This window comes from Cryptomeria japonica, chromosome 3, assembly GCF_030272615.1.
Source record: "Cryptomeria japonica chromosome 3, Sugi_1.0, whole genome shotgun sequence".
Taxonomy (NCBI): Eukaryota; Viridiplantae; Streptophyta; class Pinopsida; order Cupressales; family Cupressaceae; genus Cryptomeria; species Cryptomeria japonica.
This window is the reverse complement of record NC_081407.1, coordinates 806,861,017-806,883,155: the sequence shown is the minus strand read 5'-3', so window position 1 is coordinate 806,883,155 and position 22,139 is coordinate 806,861,017. Positions and strand designations below refer to the sequence as shown.

At 34.0% G+C, this 22,139-nt stretch overlaps 1 long non-coding RNA gene across 1 annotated transcript; it reads left to right on the top strand.

Annotated features, from left to right (window-relative positions):
* The first annotated feature begins 276 nt into the window (after positions 1-276).
* On the top strand, positions 277-5,433 carry LOC131054383 (uncharacterized). The gene is made up of 3 exons (XR_009107992.2): positions 277-2,873; positions 2,959-4,873; positions 4,978-5,433. It is a non-coding gene; the product is annotated as an uncharacterized LOC131054383 (long non-coding RNA).
* The last annotated feature ends 16,706 nt before the right edge of the window (positions 5,434-22,139 follow it).

Here is a 22,139-nt window from a genome sequence, read left to right as displayed (position 1 = left end):
TTATGATTTATTGCATAATCAAAGAAATTTAAAATAAAATAAATAATTATAATATTATTTAACAATCCTCTCTTTCAATATTCAATTTTCTATTTCTTATCTATTGATAATATTATATATAAGTTGACCTAATAATAATTTAAAAATGTGCATTCAAATCCTAACAATTTAAAGCATATACATCTCGTATTTGAAACAAAAATAAAATATAGTAAAATATATGATTAACCATAAAACAGAATTAATTGTTTATTTTTCTTCAAAATAACCTGACAGGCACCATTACCGGCTCTGAAGGAAACCCTTTCATAAAAATACTTATTCTGTTCTATGGCCTTCTGTGCTTCTCTCTGCTCTTGGTTGCTTTGCCATGGCTCCTCTTTTCTTCTCCCCTTTCTTGTTTTCGATCTCCATTCTTACTCAATCTGTGAATAATATCTATCATCAACAACAGTTGCTCTTGCAATTCCAAGCTGCTATTACTAATAACAACATTTTGCTGCCCGACTGGAATCCCCTTAACCTCCTCTGCAATTGGACCGGCCTTACTTGCGATCCCTCTTCTCTCTCTCCTCGCCCTTAATTAATCCCAAATGGGTTTAGACGGCACCATTTCTCCGCTACCCGGGAATCTTTCCTCTCTTCAGACCCTCGATCTCTCTTACAATGTCCTCACATGTATCATTCCACCTCACCTCAATCAGCTATCCGGTCTGCAAACACTCAGGCTTAGCCGCAATCAATTACAAGGTATGATTCCTCCCACTCTCTGTTCTTGGCGCACTTTGTTTCGCTTGTCCGTCTTCTTTAACCAACTGCCTGGTAGCATTCCGCTCGACCTGAGTCTCCTCGCAAGTTTGAAGTTCCTTTATTTGGGAGCAAACAATCTCACAGGTACCATTCCCCTTCCTTTCAAAAATCTGTGCGCTTTAGTTGGATTGTATTTGGAAGATAGTGATCTCACAGGTACCATTCCCCCTGAATTGGGCGTGCTCACTCACCTCCAATTTCTTTTCCTTCAAGTCATAAGTATCTCTGGAAATCGACTTACTGGGGTGTTTCCAAATTCTCTAGGAGATTGCACAGCTTTAGAGCATCTAAATCTGTCTCATAATGCCTTTGAATGTCCAATACCAGATTCACTTTCCAAATTAAAAAATCTACATGAAATGGATCTTTCTTTCAATAATTTGTCAGGAGAGATTCCAGAACGAGGGTTGTTTGCAAATAGAACTGTTTTATCATTGTTTATGGGAAACCTTGGCCTATGTAGTTCAACAAATTATTCTTTGCCTCCATGCCCAAATCAGACCCAAGAAAAACATTCAATCCTCAAAAAATAGTCTTATCGGTTGTCGGAACCATTGCATTTATTCTATGCACCTTCATTATAGTAGTGGTATGGAGACATAAACTTTCAAGACAACCATTCCATCCATCAAACATTACTTTTCAAAGGCTTGGCTATCAAAAATTTTCTTATCAAGATCTTGTCATTGCAACATCTAGATTTGATGAGTCAAACTTTCTTGGAGGGGGGTAATTTTGGATCAGTCTACAAAGGCATTTTGAGGGATGGTAAGATGGGTGCCATCAAGACTCTTAATTTGCAGAATGAAGAAGCTTATAAAAGCTTCAACACAGAATGCAAAGTCTTAGGGAAAATTCGGCACTGTAACCTCATCAGAATCATAAGTGCATTTTGCTTCACTGGTTTTAAAAGTTTGGTTCTTCAATTTGCATCTAATGAGAGCTTGGAAAAGTATTTGTACCCTGAAATTGATGATCAAGATGTTTGTCAATTGGGATCGAGTGAGTGTTTGAGCATTTCTATAGATGTAGCCCATGTCATGGAATATTTACAGGTACCATTCCCCCTGAATTGGGCGTGCTCACTAACCTCCAATTTCTTTACCTTCAAGCTGTAGACATCTCTGGAAATCGACTAACTGGGGCGATTCCAAATTCTCTAGGAGATTGCACAGCAGCGTTAGAGCATCTAAATCTGTCTCACAATGCCTTTGAAGGTCCAATACCAGATTCACTTTCCAAATTATAAAATGCACATGAAACGGATCTTTCTTTCAATAATTTGTCAGGGCAGATTCCAGGAGGGTTGTTTGCAAATAGAACTTTTATAACATTGTTTATGTGAAACCTTGACCTATGTGGTCCAACAAATTATTCTCTGCTTCCATGCTCAAATCAGACCCAAGAAAAACATTCACTGCTCAAAAAAGTTGTCTTATCGGTCATTGGAACCATTGTATTTATTCTATGCACCTTCATTATAGGAATGGTATGGAACAAGGCAACCAGTCCATCCATCAAACATTTCTTTTCAAAGGCTTGGCCATCCAAAATTCTCTTATCAATATCTTGTCATTGCAACATCTGGATTTGATGAGTCAAACTTTCTTGGAGTGGGTAACTATGGATCAGCCTACAAAGGCATTTTGAGGGATGGTAAGATGGTTGCCATCAAGAATCTTAATTTGCAGAATGAAGAAGCTCATAAAAGCTTTAATGCAGAATGCAAAGTGTTAGTGAGGATTTGGCACCGTAACCTCATCAGAATCATTAGTGCATTTTTCTTCACTGGTTTCAAAGGTTTGGTTCTTCAATTTGCATCTAATGGGAGCTTGGAAAAGCATTTGTACCTTAAACAGATGATCAAGATGTTTGTCAATTGGGATTGATTGAGTGTTTGGCATGGAATAATTACATCATCATTGTCCTATGCAACTTGTGCACTGTGATTTAAAATCTAGCAATGTACTCTTGGATGCCAACATGACAGCCCTTGTGAAACTCCATAGATTCACAGAGGACAACCTTTGCATTCAAAGGATCTACAGGCTATATTTCTCCAGGTAATTTTTTTAAGGTTTCTTTATATTGGTGTTATCATTTCCCTTGATAGTTTTTTGAATATTCCATGAATAAAATGAATTGCAGAGTATGGACTTGGCGGGAATGTTTCTATAGAGGGAGATGTCTATAGTTATGGAATTCTGACATTAGAGATGGTTACAAGAAAGAGGCCAAGTGATGACATGTATGTGGGAGACATGAACTTGCAAAAGTGGGTGAAATCAGCTTTTCCAAACAGACTGGCAGATATTGTTGATGGTGGCCTATTTAGTGATGTGAATGAAAACATGGAAGACAATAGATGTCTTCTTTCTTTTATTTATGTTGGTTTGCTTTGTACCAGTGAATCAACGAGAGAATGACTTTCCATGAGAGATGTAGTCAAGCTCTTGGAGAGCCTCAAGACATCTTTCATGGGAGGTGCAGCTGCTTCCAATTTAACATATACCATATGAGACCTCCTACACAATGTCAATCCCACAGAAACATTGACCTCTTACAGTCAAAGTTCTACATTTTAGATGTCTATATGTTCCATTAATCTATTTGTTTGTATTTCGTGTTTGCTAGTGTCAAGTTTGTCTTCCATCACAGGTTAGTCTTCTTTCATGTAAAATTCTCCTTGGGCTAAATTATAGCTGTTTGAGTTTGTAAGCTGATCCAAGTAATGTGTTTGAGTTTATGTATTGTGGTTTATATACACTTTATTAGAATGATGTGAATTGTGTAATATTATTGATAGTGTGTATTGTTGTTTATAAACACTTAATTGGAATGATGCAAACTGTGTAATAAATTGTCTTATTTATGGCAAAACCTCTCATGCTAGGCGGAAGTTCAAGAATTTGTTTTCCTTTTCTGCGTTGATATTCATTATCTCTGAACTCAAAAACATGAGAGGGAGGGTAAAGCATGAATGAGAATTTAAACGTCATTGATTTTTGAAGTTGTCTGAATAATTTTGTAACGGTTAAATAAACAATGGATCATGGAACTGCTTGCATGAATCACTCAAATTTAATATAATAAAATATACCCTTTAATTGAGCATTCAAAATCTGACAAAATTGTTAGAATAGATAAATTGAATCTATGATGTATTTGCCTATGAATTTAATATGTGATAACAGATTTCTAAGCGTTCCAAATCTGCTCTGTTTTTTTTTATGGAGGATTTTTCATCCACAAAGTCGTTTTAGCTATTCGATACATGAGTACAAGCCTTAGGCTGAACCTCTTTGGCTAAGAGCCAAGGACTGACAGGTATCCATTCCGCAATTTCGCCCTGGGCACAATCCCGGCCTCATCCCTTTTTGATGTCGGAGCCTTGGACTCAGCAAGACTTGTTTCCTGGTAGACTCATTAAGAACCTTTCAACTTCACCAACAGAACAAAGGCTCATTGACAAATCTGCTCCGTTTTGTTTCTCTTTTTCTTTTCATGGTATTGGAACTTGTGAGGGATCATTAAAATAATTAGCATAATTAATATATGGGGCGATGTTAGAATAGATAAATTAATTATCCACGCAAGTCTGTCAGCACAGACCAGCCACCTAGTGCTGCCTGCATGCCACTTTCACCAATCCATAATAAATCCCTGAGCTAACTCTATGCTACAGTATACATAGTGATAAACAGATTTCTAGGCGCTTGAAATTTGCTCTGTTTTGTTTCTCTCTGTGTTTCTCTTTTTCTGTCTTACATTATATCAATTGCATCATGAAGGAGAGAGGCAGACGAGAAAAAAAGATAAAAGCGAGATGAACAGAAAATGTTATATATTTCAAAACATACAAAGTCTGATCAAGTAACACAGATACAGAGTTGCTGTCATGCATTCAGAAAATTGAAACAGAGTCACCTGTATGCAATCAATTTACATTAGAAACTGTCCTGGATGCAGCGAATGAAGATATAGAAAGAAATGGATTGAGCTGGAGATAAAAAGTTTCACACGTTTGAACAGTCAGTGAAGACATGGCGACAGCTGAGAGAGGGTATTTATAAAATAGGCGAAATTTTCTTTCAAATTGTGATATAAGATTTGTCTATATCTGCAACCATCTATTTATTGACGGACACAGTCTAATTTAATGTGCAGGAGGCCAACTGTCTTAATATTTAGGTGGAGAGTATTGAGGAAGTGCCAAAAGTCTTGAGTGGATTAGACACGACCTAATCTAATGAACAGGGGACTTTCTCAAATTTCTCTCTTGTTAGAAGGATGATCCCATGGAATATTTCATCAGCTCAGGAACATTTTTTATAACTAAAACATATGATCCCGCCAGACATTATAACTTTTGCTATATATTAATATGTTCAAGAAAGTACTAGGGTTACATGTTGATCAGGCCACTGAAAATTCAATTACAGGACTCTCTGTACCTTAGAATTTGGCCTTTGGAAGCAAATGGGGAGTAGATTGAATGATAGGATCCTTGTCTCTCAACATCAGAATATTGCTACAGGCCTTCCCAAAATATAGAGGTGAATTTAAAGTTTAATCCCCAGTATTGAATTGTCTTTTTAAGGGCACTGCTAATCACACGTCACCCTACCAAATTATTTCAATCATAAAATTTTAAATTATTATGTGATATGATTTTGGAATTCAAATGCCTAGTTATCCACCCACATTTAATAACTAGTGTTTAAAAGATTCCATATTTCTTCATCGAGTACTTATTTCTATGGGTAAAGCAACAGTAACATGTGGAAGGATATGTTTTTTGCGCTCAAATATAAAACACTTATTTTGAACTTCATCCATCCATTATTATTGTTGTTTAAAGATAATTCTAAATAGACTTGATTATTGGAAGAAGCTTCATAGTCAATTTATCCCAACTTAATTTGGATGACACCATTGCTCCTCTACATGGGAATCTCTCCACTGTTTAATCCCTTGATCTTTCTAACAATGCTCTCAATGATTACATTCCACCTAGTTTGGTCAATTATGCTTTCAATGATCACATTCCGTCTAGTTTGGCCAATTTTGCTTTCAATAGAGACTTGGATTGAATTACAGAAACCATCCTCCCACTCCTTCAAGTTGCCTTTATTTGTATTATTAGCCACTCTCATATAACCAACTTAATGGCAGCACTTCATATGATCTGACTCTCCACATAATTTTGAAGTACCTTTATTGGAGAGTAAACAATCTATTCGTAACATTCTCTCCGTTTTAGATAATGTGTTTTCCTTAGTTGAATTGTTTGTTGAATTGTATGTGGAGTTGCCTTTCTTTGCAAAAAGCTTTGGGATCATGATAATGTGTCAAAGGTTTGGAGGTATCAATTGGTTTGATGGTGGGAAGTTTCAACACATTATTATTTATCGATTTGGATTTATGCTATGCAAAGATTCAGAAAGAGGAGTAAATTCTTTTCTAAAGTATTTGGATAAAAGGGCCACACCTGATGTCATGGCTGTCACTTGAGTATTGATATTGTTATTTATCTTGATGTTTCTCTTGTTTGGTTTAAACCTCGTAAAAGATTTATGAGCACTCAAATTATATCAACCGGAGCCATTAAAGAAGATGATTCAAATTGACTCACTTGAAGTTGATAATTATGAAACATTATGCACAACTGCGGAAAGGAAGTAAACTCAGAAAATAAAAGTTTATCCCTAATGTATTTTTGTAAATTAGCAATAAAAATTCTTTGAACATCATGATCAGGTATAGGATAAGCAATTTGAGAATACAAATGTTTATATCTACCAATAAAATGAGTCACTTTTTCTTTAACTCCTTGCTTACAATGAATCAAATCAATCAAAGTTATCTTAGGACCAATCTTATTGTGAAATTGTTGAATACAAGAATTAGCTAATTGTTGAATACAAGAATTAGCTAATTGTTGGAATGATTTGATAGAATAAGGAGGCAAAGAGCCATACCATTACAAAGCTTTATCTCTAAAGGTTATAGTAAATAATTTACCCATAAGTTTTTGATCATGAACAAAGTCATTACACAAAGTTTGAAATGTTTTCACATGAGTCAAGGGATCACTTTTTCCATTGTAAAGCTCTAGTTGAGGGACTTCTATCTGTTTAGGAGGGATAACATGAACAATGTCATTGGCTAATGAACTTACTACATCAAATGTGGGCACATTAAACTTGGATGGGGCAATGAAAGCCAATTGTTGTTGTAGGGATGAAATAGTTTGGGCTAAATTATTGATGGTTGCTTCGGTGGATGGATTGAAATTGGACATATTGGATTGTGATGAAGAAGTAACATTGTTGTATATCGGTGGAAGTTGAGAATAAGGAGGTGGAACACTACGATATGTAGGCATGGGAGATGATTGGGATACAAATGGAAGACTCATAGTATATAAGAGTTTTGATTAACAAGACTGTCCCCTTGACTAACATGTGTAGGATTAACATTTTGTGTGGAAGTAGTCATGATAGGAGATGTGAATGTAGGCACACTAGGCAAAGATGTAGGCACGGGAATGGAATGATTGGATTGACTAGTGGTTTAAGTTTAACCAAGGACTTCAACACAACTTTTGATAGGCATGATATTAGTGTCGACAATATGAGCAAGGTCATGCAACAAATAAACATCAATTTAATCTCTTTGCACCATTATTTTTAATCCTTCAGTCAATGGGATTGCCTCACTTTTTCGAGCGTTGTTGACTCATCCATTGTTCAAAATTTTCAAATTCTTTGTCAATCTTTTCCAATTGGTCAACGGTAACCATAGTAGTGATTCATCTCCATCATGAGAATTATGAAAAGAATGGGGATAAATGAAATCATTTGTTGGGTTGGAGGAACCACCAACATTCTTATAAAATAAGTTATCCAAATTAGGCTTCATATCCTTAGTAATTTAACCTTGGGGAGCCTTAATTTGACAACTTCTTCTCATGAAAATATTGTAGGTAGGACTAATGGTAATAAAAATCATACACAAAGGAGGGAAATTTGAATGCACAAATTGAAGATTGTGATTAAACAATGCAACATTTTGTAAAAGTGATTGATTAACCAATTAATTAAGCAATTTGATTTGTGAACTTGAAAGATAAATGATTCTAAATCATAGCATACCATGCCATAAAGATCAGATTTGAAAAATTATGCAACCCACAAATATATTTTAAGAATTATAAATTGGGTTTTTTGTGAAATCAACCTCTAAATTTATGTAATTCAATTGAAAATGAGATCTACGAGTGCAAATTTGAATTTTAAAATGCATAAACAATCAGATCTGAAATAATGAGTCCCAATTAGGCAACTCACAAGCTCAATTTTAGAATTATAAATTAGGGTTTGTGTGAATTTAACCTCTAAATTTATGTAATTCAATTGGAAATAAAACTTGTAAGTGTAAATTTGAATGTGAAAATGCATAAACAAACAAATCTAAGAACATAAATAAAAAATTAAGGTGTAAGATGTCAGGTTCACCAAAATGTAATGGTGAAAATTAGGGTTTCACCATATAATGTAATAAAACCACTAATTCTACTTAATTAATATTACATTAGGGAGATATAGGAATTTGATAGATCTAAGCCTAATATCAACCAAGATTCTGGTCAGAATTGAGGCCTCCTAAATGGGGCTCTTCTTTCCCTAAGATTGAATTGAATTTGAATTATTTAAAGATTAGGGTAAAATAGTGACTTATTGAAGAGATTATGCATAAATAGTGAGCTACAATTGTTGTATGGAGCCACAAACCTGGATTTGAGCAGAAGATGAAGGCTCGGATCTGTTCCCATAAATTCGGCTTGAATTGTCAGGACCGTGGTGGTGGTTGCCTTGATCCTCCTAATTTTCCGCCGTTAAAAGGGGAACCTATTCGTCTCTATGAATCTTGTTATTCCTTTGAAACATAACTATACACCTGTCCTTGCACATAGTGAAAATGGAAAATTGTTGGGAATAGGGATTTGCCTTAGGTCAAACCCTGGTTTTAGAATTAACCATGAAATAGAATTGAAATATAAATGAAATACTGCAGTAAAATGCTTTCCTTTTGAGGGAAAGGTTGAAAATGAATGAAACACTAATGATATATATAGCTTTAATGAAGTTTTGTTTGTCTTCACAAGGAATTAGGGTTTCATGTAGAAAGTCTTCATAAAACATAATATATTAATGCCATCTTTAATGCTTTGAATCTTGATTTCACCTCTGCTCTAATGCTCGATAGAAGACTGATTGCTTACTCACTTGATTTTGCTAGAGTGTAATTGAGATCTTCAATTTATTAGGTCTTAAAATGAGAGGGGGTAAACTTGCTTTTATACTTGTTGGTAAAACAATTAATTGAATTTCTGACATAGGCCGACACAAGATCTAGGTCCCCACCCAAACTGGGTGACCATTACGAGGCCCCAAAATGGGCCCTTTTTGAGAGAATGACCCTTTTGAGAGAACCATGGTACTGTCAGGTGCCATGGTACTGTCAAGTGCCATGGTCCTAGACATCAAGGCTTCATCTAATATGGGGTAAAGTATTGAATTATAATTGTGAAAAGTTCATGAGTTTGACCATAAACTAATACTTGACACCATAGAGAGTAGATTGGATGCATAGGATTAATTGGATTGAATTAGTATAATAATAAATATATTAAATTAAAAATTATAGGAATATTTTTTAATTCTTATGTTTGTGTTTTAGTAAAAATTCTCTCTTTGATTGGAGGTTCACCTTTCCATTTGAATTATTTATCATTTTATTCTTCATTTTGTACTTATTAAGTGGAGATTTTTATGATGATTATGCAATACAATTTTTAAATTGAGTCCTTTTAGATAACTTACTACATTTGAAGAAATTCAGTACATTTTATTAGAAAAATGTTTGAAACTTAATCTTATTAGTTTATCTCCAATCAAGCTAATTGATAACTCTAAGCTCACACTACACATAACTAGGTCATGGGAAAAAATATTGTGCATGCTAATATGTTTGTCTTATTCACCATATCACACCTTAAATTGAGGTTAAAAGAAGTTAAAAAGAGGAACCTCCCAATATGTGAGGAGAAATTTTTATTGATTAGGCATCCAACATTACAACTCTTATTTATTGTGTGATTATTATTATTTTTTTTGGTTCATTATTGATTATGGCTAATTGTTCTTATGCCTTCAAATATGAATATATATTTATATTGAGAGCATCATCACTAGATTTCATACCTCATTTCATTCTTACTCCACCCAAAAACCTTCTTCTATACCATTTCTCTTCTTTTTTTTTCTCATTATTTCTCATTATTTTCCTTCTCTAATTAGGACACCTCTTTCTTTAAATCCCACCCAAATATCTAACCATTCATAAATACATATTCTCTAAATTTTTACACCTCTTATTTGATACCACATATATCTCTATGAATTCATAATAACCTACCCCTTATCCTTAGTTAATACTAAAATTCATTTCTATTAATGATACCTATGTGCCAAAATCTTCCTCCTCAACACCAATTGCCTTAGATCTTGCCATTTAATTTTTAGCCCAATATTTCCGAGAGCCATATTTTGTATTCTATACATTTTTGGGCCGCATTTACTAAACTAACATTTATTAGTGGGTGGGTGAATGCTAGAGGATAACCTATTTCATTTCTTAGATGTTTTGATCTATCTAGGCTACAAGGTTTTGGCAAAGTCTTTTAATATGTCTAAGAGTAAAATTTTTCCAATCTATGATAGTGAGGTTCTCGAAGTTTTTGAGGCATTAGAGTTTTTAATTTATAAATAAAAGTGGATGTTGGGTCTACTATTAGCAACCTCTCACAATTTTGATATCTTGATAATATTTAAACATTCCAAGAACAAATATACCATTGCAAAATGTGTTACTAGAATTTAGTGTATTGTTGCTAAGAGCTATATTTAATGTTCTATGCATTGTGGCTAATATATGATAGAGTAGTTCTTAGAGTTTGTGCAACATGGGGATATTTTGTATGGACCTATAAGATGTGGGGTTCATCCATAATAATATATTATTTTTTATCAAATTGACACCATTTGACCATGCCAAGAATAAATGCACTCTTGTATAATGCATCATTTATATTTAATGTATTATTGCAAATAGATATATTTTATGTTCTATGTTATCTGCTACAAAGAAGTCTCTTAGGATACCTAATTTTTTTTTCCAAACAATGATGAAGTAGTTCTCTAACTTCATGGGAGCTACAAATGTTCTATCTAGGCCTATGGATAGATATGGGATCCCTCCAAAACCTCCTTTCATTTTTCTCAACTCATAATTTTTTTACCATTCCAAGAATGAGTGTACTCCTACAAAATGTGTTATTTGAGAGAAGTGTGTTGTGATCTACACACTTGCCTTGTTCAAAATAGGGCCCCCCTTTTCTTTTCTTGGTCTTCTTTCCCTATGACATCTTGTCTTACCTTTTTGGGAATGTTTTTGAGAGAAAATTTTGTATTTTACGTCTAATGAATTGAAATTTAATCATGTATTGTTTAAAGATTGAAGGTGATATCCATGATGGGTGAAGATTGAAAATGAGTTTCAAGTTGCAAAATTTTGAAGTTTTAGAAAGTTATGAAAAATCGAATCTTGTAGAATCCCTAATTTCATGGATTCCCTGAAGTAAACCAAAGATCAATATGTCTTGGTATATGGTAAAGCTGAACAAGTGTCCAAAACCTTAACCTTATAGGCATGTTGAGATCCAAAATGAGGCATCTCTCAAAAGTGCATGATAGGTTATCTTAGAGTGTAGTATTAATGAAAATTCTCTTGATGGGAGAATTTACAAATTTGAGTCTTTTCTTCATTAAGCATTTGAAAACCTAGAGTTTGGAATCTCCCATAACCAACAAGGATTGACTAGACCAAGCCCTAGTATTTATGATCACTCTAAAAGATAAGAGATCCAATCTTTGATTTGTTCTTTGAATTGTTTTGCCAATGACGATTTTATAACCAAGAACTCATAAAATCTTTGTCCTAAGTCAAATTCATGCCATATATGGTATTCTTGCAATTGTTATGTGAGGATGTGACATTGAAAAAAGAATTTATTTGGGTAAGAGAAATGAAATGAGGTTAATTGTTTGGAAACCCTAGAAACTCAAAACAATACAAAGAAGTTTTTACGACTATTTTGGAAACTTGTCCTAATTTGGGTAAGATGAACTTGTTCAAGATGTTGAAACCGTTAAGTCAAGAGATGGTCACCAAGGATTCACAAATAGTGAAGTTTTAATTTTTTTTTAATAAAGTAATCCTTGGATAGCTAGAATCCCAATAATACAAGTTTGAGAGTAGAAATACTAAGTAAGAAAGAAATACAAGGAATCCTTCATTATCTAAACTTTCCAAAATTCTAAAATTTGTAAGAAGATTTGGGGTCATTTTCAACTCGGGGATTTCCTTTACATGTTGAAAAGCCAAAAAATATATTGCCAAGCTAAAAATAGTGAAGAAGCAACGTGAAGCCAAAAAAGCCAAAGGAAGTTTGGTAAATTTCCACACTTGTGGAATATCTAGATCAACCAAAATTGCAAAGAAGATGTTAAAATATAAAGATGAGAAATTTGGCAACTAAAGGTGAAAGAAAGCTAAAGTGTGGAATAATGCTTCCAAATGATAAATCTAATAGGAGAGATGATGTAGAAATTTTCTTACAAACTCTCAAACTATTACAAATTAGATAAACACATAAAATCATATTTAAACAAATAAAACCACAACACCAGATATACATGGAAAAACCCTTTCGAGAAAAAACTCACACTCTAAAAGCCATTGCATTATCAACAACACCAATAGTTGCAATATATTGCCTAGAGCTAATGCTCTTCAAAAGTAAATACAACAACAAAGAATTATTGAGAAAATTGGCACATCAGAGCTTCTTAGAAGATACCCAACCTATCATACAAAACACACTAAGAAGTCACATATTTGTAGAGCTCAACACAAGTGGAAAATGCCCATGGTTTCTAAAACCAACTCCAAGATCAAAGAGGTATGTGGTGTCATAAACATCTTCCAATGTAACAATGTATAACTCATCCATTTCGGTCACCTTGCTATATGCAATACTTTCCTCACGACACTTGTCGAAAGTGAAAACCATCATAAATATTAATTGTCAAATAATAACTCTTCATGACTCTTCCACCGAACTAGTAACCGTCATGGTAAGTAAAAGAAATTGTCATAGTTCCGACATAGCAACTTATGACATTAGTCCCCTTTTTTTAGGACTTCCAAAGTGGGTGCAATAAAATAAATAATAAAAATAAACATGTTTGGACAGATTGAAACATCTTAATCCCAAAATAAAAGTCAAGAAATGTGAGATTTCGTTGAAGGTCCATAGATCCTTCAAATGTTCGAAGTGTAAAAGATTGATGATAATCATCATTCCAAGATAGTAATGCATCATTCCAGTAAGGTTTTGGAGAATTCACTCCTCATTGGATTTGTCAATCTTATATGAGTCCTATGCCTAATATGATAGAATCACCTGAGTTCTGAGCTGACAAATCAAGATGATTAGGAGAGAGCTTACAGATAGGTCCAGTTGCAGTTGGCTTAAATCATACACTAAGCTTTGACTTCTGACTTAAAAGTGTTAAACACTCAGAGTTGACTGAAATTCTCTAGACTTAATATGTTGCTTAATGTATGTGATTTAAGACTGATCCTTAAATCGTAGAAAAAGATATTAAAATATCATCATTTGTCGAATCCTCACAAATATGTGTTGTGACCCTCGAGCTTGTCAAATCGATCATGGGTTTGATAGATTAGGGTTCTTTCTTATATGGTGCTTTTCAAATGCACATAATGTGCACATGTTACCATAGTATTGGCAAACAGAGAAAAGAAATACTGATTTAGTGAGGCCCCTTCGGACTCTCACTATGGCCACAACTTGAGACAATAAAGTATGAGGAAAACAAGGGAATCCGTAAGAAGACAGTCAACTCGGTGATGATAAATTTGGGAAGAAAAAACAAAAGATTGCAAAATAATGGTGAAATTTACTGAGTGTGATTGTAAGTGAGATGATACCACAATTCAGGGAATATGATGACTTGCAGATTGTTTTGCGAGGTGAATAAAGTCGATAACGTGACTGTAAGGCAAAAGAAAGTTTGAGAAGGCTACTATAAGTCAAAAAAATTCGTGACCTCTTTAGAGTTAAAAGAAGTGCATCGATGAAATCCAAATAAGCTAAGTGGTAGATCTTCAAAAGGCAAATTCGGCTAAGAGGCAAGATTCGAGTAACTCATGACTTTAGACAATCAAGGATGAATTTGGGGAAAATGAGAGTAGAGGAATGAACCCAAAATATGTTATAATCCTTGAATCTTGGGATGAGCCGAGGTTATGTCAAGTTATGAGAATGGAGTAAACACAATGTTTGGAAAATTCATAGATGAAATGATAAAATGAAATCCTCGAAATTAGAATAGGAACAAGATTTCTTTCGGCAAATTCATAGATGAAATGATAAAATGAAATCCTTGAAATTAGAATAGGAACAAGATTTCTTGAAAGGTTTTAATAGTTGGGTTTTCTTAAGGTATCATAATAGCTAAGTTCTCTTCAATACGCACAGAGTCCAAAATGTATAAAGTCATGATATCGATTTTTTGGTAATTTAAACTTAACTCTATGTGAAATACATAAGGCCAAAACTCATGACTATGGATAGGACCCGAATTGGTTTGGATATTTCAAGATTAACCAAATAAAGTCACATAACAATACTCGAAGAAAGTTGATGATGTTATAATGTCTTAAGCTCTGGTAAATGGGGGATTTGTTAAGATTAAGGTTTCTCAACCTTTGCAAATCCTAACATTGGTTATTGCATTTGTTTATTATTTTAATTTATTAATTGCCTACAAATATCTAGTCATCTAGTGGGATCCACAAGTTTGGTGGCATCTTACAAGTGGTGATGATTGTATGACAAATATGTTGCACATGTGGAGGTAGGTATCCCACTTTGAGGATCTCAAGACAAGTGTCATGTTATGACAACCTATGACATATTGGATAGGTGGTAAGGGATACCTTTTGCATGGAGAAGGTGGTTGCCTAAGTCGGGTTATGAAAAGTTGTAAGAGAATATGCTAATAATAGTCATTTATGACAGATTCTCTTACAACTATAATTGTTGTAAGTTATGACAATATTTATGAGATTCTTATGACAACTGTAAGATACATAAGAGCATTTGTCATACCCCAAAATAGTAAAATTTGGGTACCCAACTTAGGAGGTTTAAATGGGGAGTCATTTGGAGATGTACACGTGTCATTTGCATACTTTTTGATGGTTGAAAAATAGGGCCAAATGTTTTGCACGACTCCATCTTGTAATTTCATCTAGAAGCTTCCTCTTGAGTGGTGTTTCTCTATATATGGTAGCCTCAGAGAGTAGCAGTTATGATGTTTGCAGGTGAAGTGTTATGTTGTCAAAATCAATTCAGAGTGTTGTTGGAGGCTCCTATTGAAGAATCAGTGTACTACTATTGTATTGTAACTATTATTTCAGTAATATAGAGTATTATGCTATTAGAGTGTGAGGTTTTTGTCCTAAAAGGGTTTTCCCCATGATATATCTTGTGTTCATTATTGTATATGTTTATGTTGCTCATTATCTCCTTGAGAATGTGTTTTCTTATTAGTGTTAGGAAGCGTTTTCCACACCTTAGCTTCCTTTCAGTTGGTATCAGAGCCTAGCCCATTTTGGTTTTGTTGTAGGGCAGTGGGTTTTTTTGTATTGATCTCAATTTGAGTGAGAGCTTTTGTAGAGTATTTTCAAAATGTTGTTGCAAGAAGAAGATGGCAAGCACATCTACAAAAGTTGATATGGAGAAGCTTAATGGTAGCAATTTCAAAGTTTGGAAGTTGGAAATAGATGATATACTTGTGGATAGAGATCTATGGGTTGCAATATATAGAATAAAACCTCAGACCATAGCACAAGATGTTTGGGATATGATGGATTGAAAAGATAAGGGTCTCATAAGGCTTTTTTAAGCAAACTCCATTCTATTGAATGTCCATGAAGAGAAGAGTATGAAATATCTTTGGAAGAATCTTGGAGACGTTTATTAGGCTAAATCACTGGTAAACAATCTTTTTCTGAGAAAGAAGATGTATTCTCTAAAGATGGAAGATGGAGGATCCGTTGCTGATCATATCAATGCTTTCAATATAATTGTTTCTCAGTTGGGCTCTATTGGTGACAAGATCAAGGAGGAGGACCATTGCATGCTTCTGTTGTGTTCTTTGCCTGATTCATGAGACCACATTTTTATGGCTATTAGGAGTACAACCACCAAGTTCAAGATGGATGAGATGGTAGCATTGTTACTTTCTAAAAAGATGCAAACAAAGACTTTTGAGATAGCTAAAGAGGCTCTTGCAATTTGTGGTAGATCAAAAGAGAAAGGGAAGAAAAAGACAAGAAAGATGAAAGAGGCAGATCCAAATCCTGTGGAAGATCCAAGTCCCTTGGAAAGTCCAAGTAAAAATGTTGAAACTGTAGGAAAACCAATCACTTCCATAAATATTGTAAGGAGGAGAAAAAGAAGAAGAGACCATAAAACTTAGATTTAGACAAATCCTCTCAAGATGACGGTGAAGCATTTATCATAACCTTGACAATGCATGCATCAAAAGATGTATGGTTGATAGATTTGGGTGTATCTTTTCACACTACTTCACATTAGGATTGGTTTTCATTTAGTATGAAGAATATGATGGTGGAAAGTTGTATCTTGGTGATAACTCTTGTCTGAAGGTTGTTGTCCATGGAAGAGTCAAGATTAGATTCCCTGATGGTAGAGTGAAGGCGATCGATGGTGTTATGCACATCTAGGTTTGGCACGAAATCTACTCTTTGTGAGTTGAGTGATGTGGGTTTGTAAGTTATTTTCTTTCAAGGTAGATGCAAGATGACTAGAGGCTTTATGGTGCTTGATAAGGGTGTTTGGATAGGCACCATGTATAAGATGGATATATGCTCTATACAATGCAATAGTGTTTTTGTGGAGTCCAAGAAGAGGGCTCTAGATTCTTTATCCTAATCATTAAATCAAGCTGTGAAGAGGGCTATTGCTTCTACATCTGATGGTCATGCTTTCTAGATACCTAAGGGTGCCAATTCTTTAGAGATGAAACTCCCAACATAGAAGACAATGTTATGGCACCAAAGACTTGGTCACATTTGTAAGAAGAGTCTCAAAACCCTAAAAAGGCTTGATGATTATAATATCTAGTTTGATTTCTATGAACACTGCATTTATGGTAAATAGAATCATGTTCAATTTTACTTTAGTTCTCACAAATCTTTTGAGTTGTTGCACTTGATACATTCTAATATTTTTGGTCTTTCTAATTTTCCTTCAATTTCAAAATCTATGTATTTTATTTTATTTATTTATGAATATAGTAGGACATTTATTTATTTTCTTAGAAGTAAACTTGACATCTTTAGTCAGTTTAAGGAGTTTAAGGGTCTTGTTGAGAATTAGACTAGTAGAAAGATTAAGTGTTTGAGGGATGACAATGGTGGTTAGTTTTTCTCAACAAATTTAAATAGGTTTTGTAAGGACCATGGGATTGAGAGGCATAAGACAACTCCATACACCCCTTGGAATAATGGAGTCACAAAGAGGATGAATAGGACATTGATGGAGAGGGATATGAGTATGCTTAGTGGTGCTGGCCTCAGACAAATTTTTTGGGTTGAAGCTATAGCCACTGCCTACTATTTGGTAAACAAATCTACTATATCAACACTTGTTGATAAGACACCTATGGAGGTGTGGTCAAGAAATAAGACCTCAATGATACATCTTAAAGAGTATTTGGTTGTGAAGCTTATGCTCATGTTTCAAGAAAAAAAGGAGTTGGAGAACAAGGAAGTGAAGTGCATCTTTATCGACTATGGTGTTGGTGTAAAAGGGTACAAGCTTTGGGATCTAGTGACAAAGAAAGTTCTCTATGGTAGAAGTTTTATTTGCAGAGAGATGAAACATTCCACTATTGAGCTACAATTAGAGAAAGCGGTGAAATAGAATAAGGAGGTATTTCAAATTCCTTCAACCCATAAGAAAGAAGAACTATGAGATTCTAGTGGACCTGATAATGAGGAGAGATATAGTAACTCTGAAAGCTTAGAATAAGATGGAGAACCTCAACCTTAGCCTTTGGGGAGGTCTACTAATGATAGGAGCAACCTAATAGAAAGATATTCAGTAGATTGGTTTGGATATTCATTATTAGATTCTAGTTATTTTTTTCTTTGATTGCCAACACCAATGAACCTAGGATTGTTAAAGAGGCTATGAGTATGAGTGATGCAGATTCCTAGATGGAAGCCATGAATGATGAGATGACATCTTTGAAGAAGAATAATACTTGTGATCTAGTACCCTTTCTTGAACAACATAAGCCTGTGGGATGCAAATGGGTGTTCAAGAAAAAGTTGGGCCCTAATGGTAGTGTCGAGAAGCATAAAGCATGGTTGGTTACGGAGGGATATTACCATGTTGAGGGAGTAGATTATGGTGATATTTTCTCTCTTGCTACAAAGTTGACATCCATTTAGTTCTTATTATCACTTGTTGTAGTTCATGATTGGGAAATTGAGCAAATTGATATGAAGACATCATTCCTTCATGGTGATTTGGAGAAAGAGATTTATATATCATAGTCAAAGCATGTTGTGGTGAAATATAAAGAAAATTTGGTTTGCAAGTTGAAAAAGTCTTTGTACAGTCTGAAATAGTCTCCTAGGATGTGGTACCAAAAGTTTGATACCTATGTGTTGAGTTTAGGATTTCAGAGATCTAAATCCAATCATTGTGTTTATTTCAAAACTGATAATGGTCACATTCTCTTTATTTCATTCTATGTGAATGATATGTTACTATTTGGAAATAGACATTTGATTTCTAACTTGAATTCTCAGTTGTTAGCACAATTTGAGATGAAATATTTAGGTGCAGCTAGGTACATTATGGAGATGAAGATCAGAAGAGACAGGGATAACATAAAGCTTTGGTTAAGCTAGAGTAAGTATGTGAATTTAGTGTTGGAGAGATTCAACATGAAAACTTGTTGTATTGAGAATGAAGTTATTCGTGGAGGATTGTCCAAAATCTCCTATTGAGGTGGAGGACATGACTACTATGCCATATGCGAGTGTTTTTGGTGTTATCCCCATCTTTAAACTTTGAATCCCCCCCTCTCTCAACTAATTTCTAGTTGTAGTTAAAAATACCATTTGTGGACTTCTTTAACTTTTCCATTAGCTATAGCTCCTAATCAACGAACCACATAATTTAGGAACTTGCATCCACAGTTCCTCAGTTCTCAAAGCTATCGATTATCCAATTGTTCTCTGGCATCCTCGAATCTAAATGGTTTTTGTTTCCTTCATAGTTGGTCAATTGAAGATTTTTAGAAATCAGGAACGTGTCGGCAAGTATGATTCGAGGCTTTATAAATCACCTGGTACCCCAACTAAAGGATCTATCCACCTCCCGACGCACCATCTTTTCAAGATATCTATGCACAAGGTGCATTAATGGATGATTAGATGGTGAATATGTATGGGTAATTGGCACAATTTCTAAGATGAGATGGAAGTATTTTCATCGCCAAAAATTAAGTGAAATTAATGTTGCCTTAGAAAGAATGTTAGTTGAAATGTGTGGATAGTACATACATGATTTTTGAAAAAGAATGATATTATTGCATGTTGTTGTGGAAAATAAATATCATTCGTCAATAAGCCAAAGGTGGCAACATTCCTACTTTCTTCCCTTTTTAGAAATTAAGCCAAAACATGGTTACTTGACAAGTTGGCAGCTCTGTGTAGGTGATTATCATCTTTTGGAAAGGGATAAGTAGAGATTCACAATCCTCGCCTATAAAAGGGAAATTTTTGTACTTAGAAATTCCATCACTAAAATAGTTTGACTCATAACATAGTAGTATTCATCCTACAGTGAGTCTTTAGCATAATGGTACTTCCAGGGGAGGGTCTTGTTCTAGTTATGTAGCTAGGCAAGAATATGATGGAAAATCCACATGAAGATATTCTTTCCGGGCTTAATTTTATGGCCTAGGAATGCCACAATAGTGACAGAGAATTCATGATAGTGACTATAGTGTTAGCCAAAGAAGAAAAGAAAGATGAAATGATCAACGCACATATTTATGAACAAATGCTTGAGGAATCCAAAAACTATGCAATCCAAGATAATTGAGATATGACACCTTATTAGTGTTGCAGGTTATGCTTTTATAAGGTCTAAAATAAAATAACTTGTTGGTTTTATTTTGAAAAAAATTGGTTGTTTTTAAAGACCGTTATTTCCAAAGAACAATTACACACTTTTTATTCATATATAGCAATAGGCAGAAGAGAATAGGAGGAGGACTGGTCCTGAGTGAGAATCAACCAGTTATCATTTTTGAGGTGTTTTTAAATTAAGTTTTGGAAAGTGATAGTATGTTTTTCCTTTCAGAAACATAATTCTTATATGTAGAAAATAAAGACTTTGTGCTTTTGAATGTGATTTTAATAATGGGAACTGTTTGAAGCTTTGTATTCATGCATGTTCTTCTAGTTAGCATTTACTTTGAGATTTGCAATAAATTCTTTGATTTCATCTGCATATTATGTTATAGATGTATATATTTATAGAAATTTGAGTCTTGATGCATTTACATCATCTGAAAATAATATCTGTCAATTTCTTGTGTTTGTTTATCATGTGTAACAAATGGGTGAACTTTGAGTCACCTGTTTGTGTCTTTATCAATTTTGTCCTTTCCTTTTTTTTGTTTCTACTTTTGCCTTTTCTACTTTCTGGTTAAAAGAACACCCAATTTAAAATCCCAATTATATCATAAGAGGGAGTTGTACCTCTTAAATTTAGAGGAAAGTTACTAATTTAATTAGCAATTTCTCCAACTGTTTATTACATATTTGTCTCTATCAATAGGGTGTAGAGGTTTTGATTTATCTTTTAAAAGGGACAAATCTGTGTGCAAATAGTTGGCAACTTCTCATGTATGTTATGGTTTATACAAGACTAGGAATTGCCTAAGTAGTGGGAGTCCTTAGTCAATATATGGCTAATCCTAGATGGGTTCATTGGGATGTAGTTAAGAGAGTGTTCAAATATTTGAGTGGTACTTTTGAGTATTCCTTATGTCATCATGGTTATCGTATTGGATCTCAAAATTTTGTGAATATTCGTGGATATGTGGATTCATATTGGTTAGGTGACATTGAAAACAAAAGATCCACTAGTGGTTATGTCTTTACTTTGGATGGTCATGCTATTAGTTTGATGAGTAAACAATAAACTGTAGTTTCTTTGTCTATGATAGAAGCAAATTATATGGTAGCTACTCATGCTTGTAAGGAAGCCATTTGTCCTAGATGCTTGTGTTCAAATATTGGGTTTGATGCATGATTGATTATTATTTGTTGTGATAGTTAGAGTGCCATTTTCTTAGCAGAGGATTTGACTTTTTATGCCAGAACAAAGCACATTAATGTTTAATTTTGTGTTTTTTGAGATATGGTAAAGGACGGGAAGGTAAAATTGGAGAAATTTGACACTTTGCCGAAAGTTGTAGATGCATTGATGAAAACATTGAGCACAGGGAAGTTCAGATGGTGTTCTAGGGTGATCCTACAATAGTGGGTTACACTTTTTGGCCAAACTTGACATTGAAATGAACATTTTGAACTAAATCTTCACTTTTGACACCTATAGCTGCTAAACCATGAGTAATTTGAAGATGAAGGAAACTAGTGATTTATGACATATTGTCTATAGATTCTAGATATTATTTTTTTCTAGATTTTTGGAGTCAAATTACATTTCTTTTTCCATCTCCTTCGATAACTAGTTTTTAAGAGTAAACGCCATTTTAAGGAGTGTTGTGTATAATAAACCACATAACTTTTTTTCTATGAAGGATAAAAATCTTTTTTTTTTCAAATTCAGATTTGTAACTATGATATCTAATGTACGCATATGGTTTCATAATATTTTATAGAATATTTTTTTAATTAAGTTTTGAATTCAAACCAATTACAATATAGACATAGGTGTACTATTAAGAGCATAACTTTTTTTGTATTTATTGGAATTCAATTTTTTTTGTTGGTTGAAGGACATCAATACCAATTGCATAGATACTTTTCAA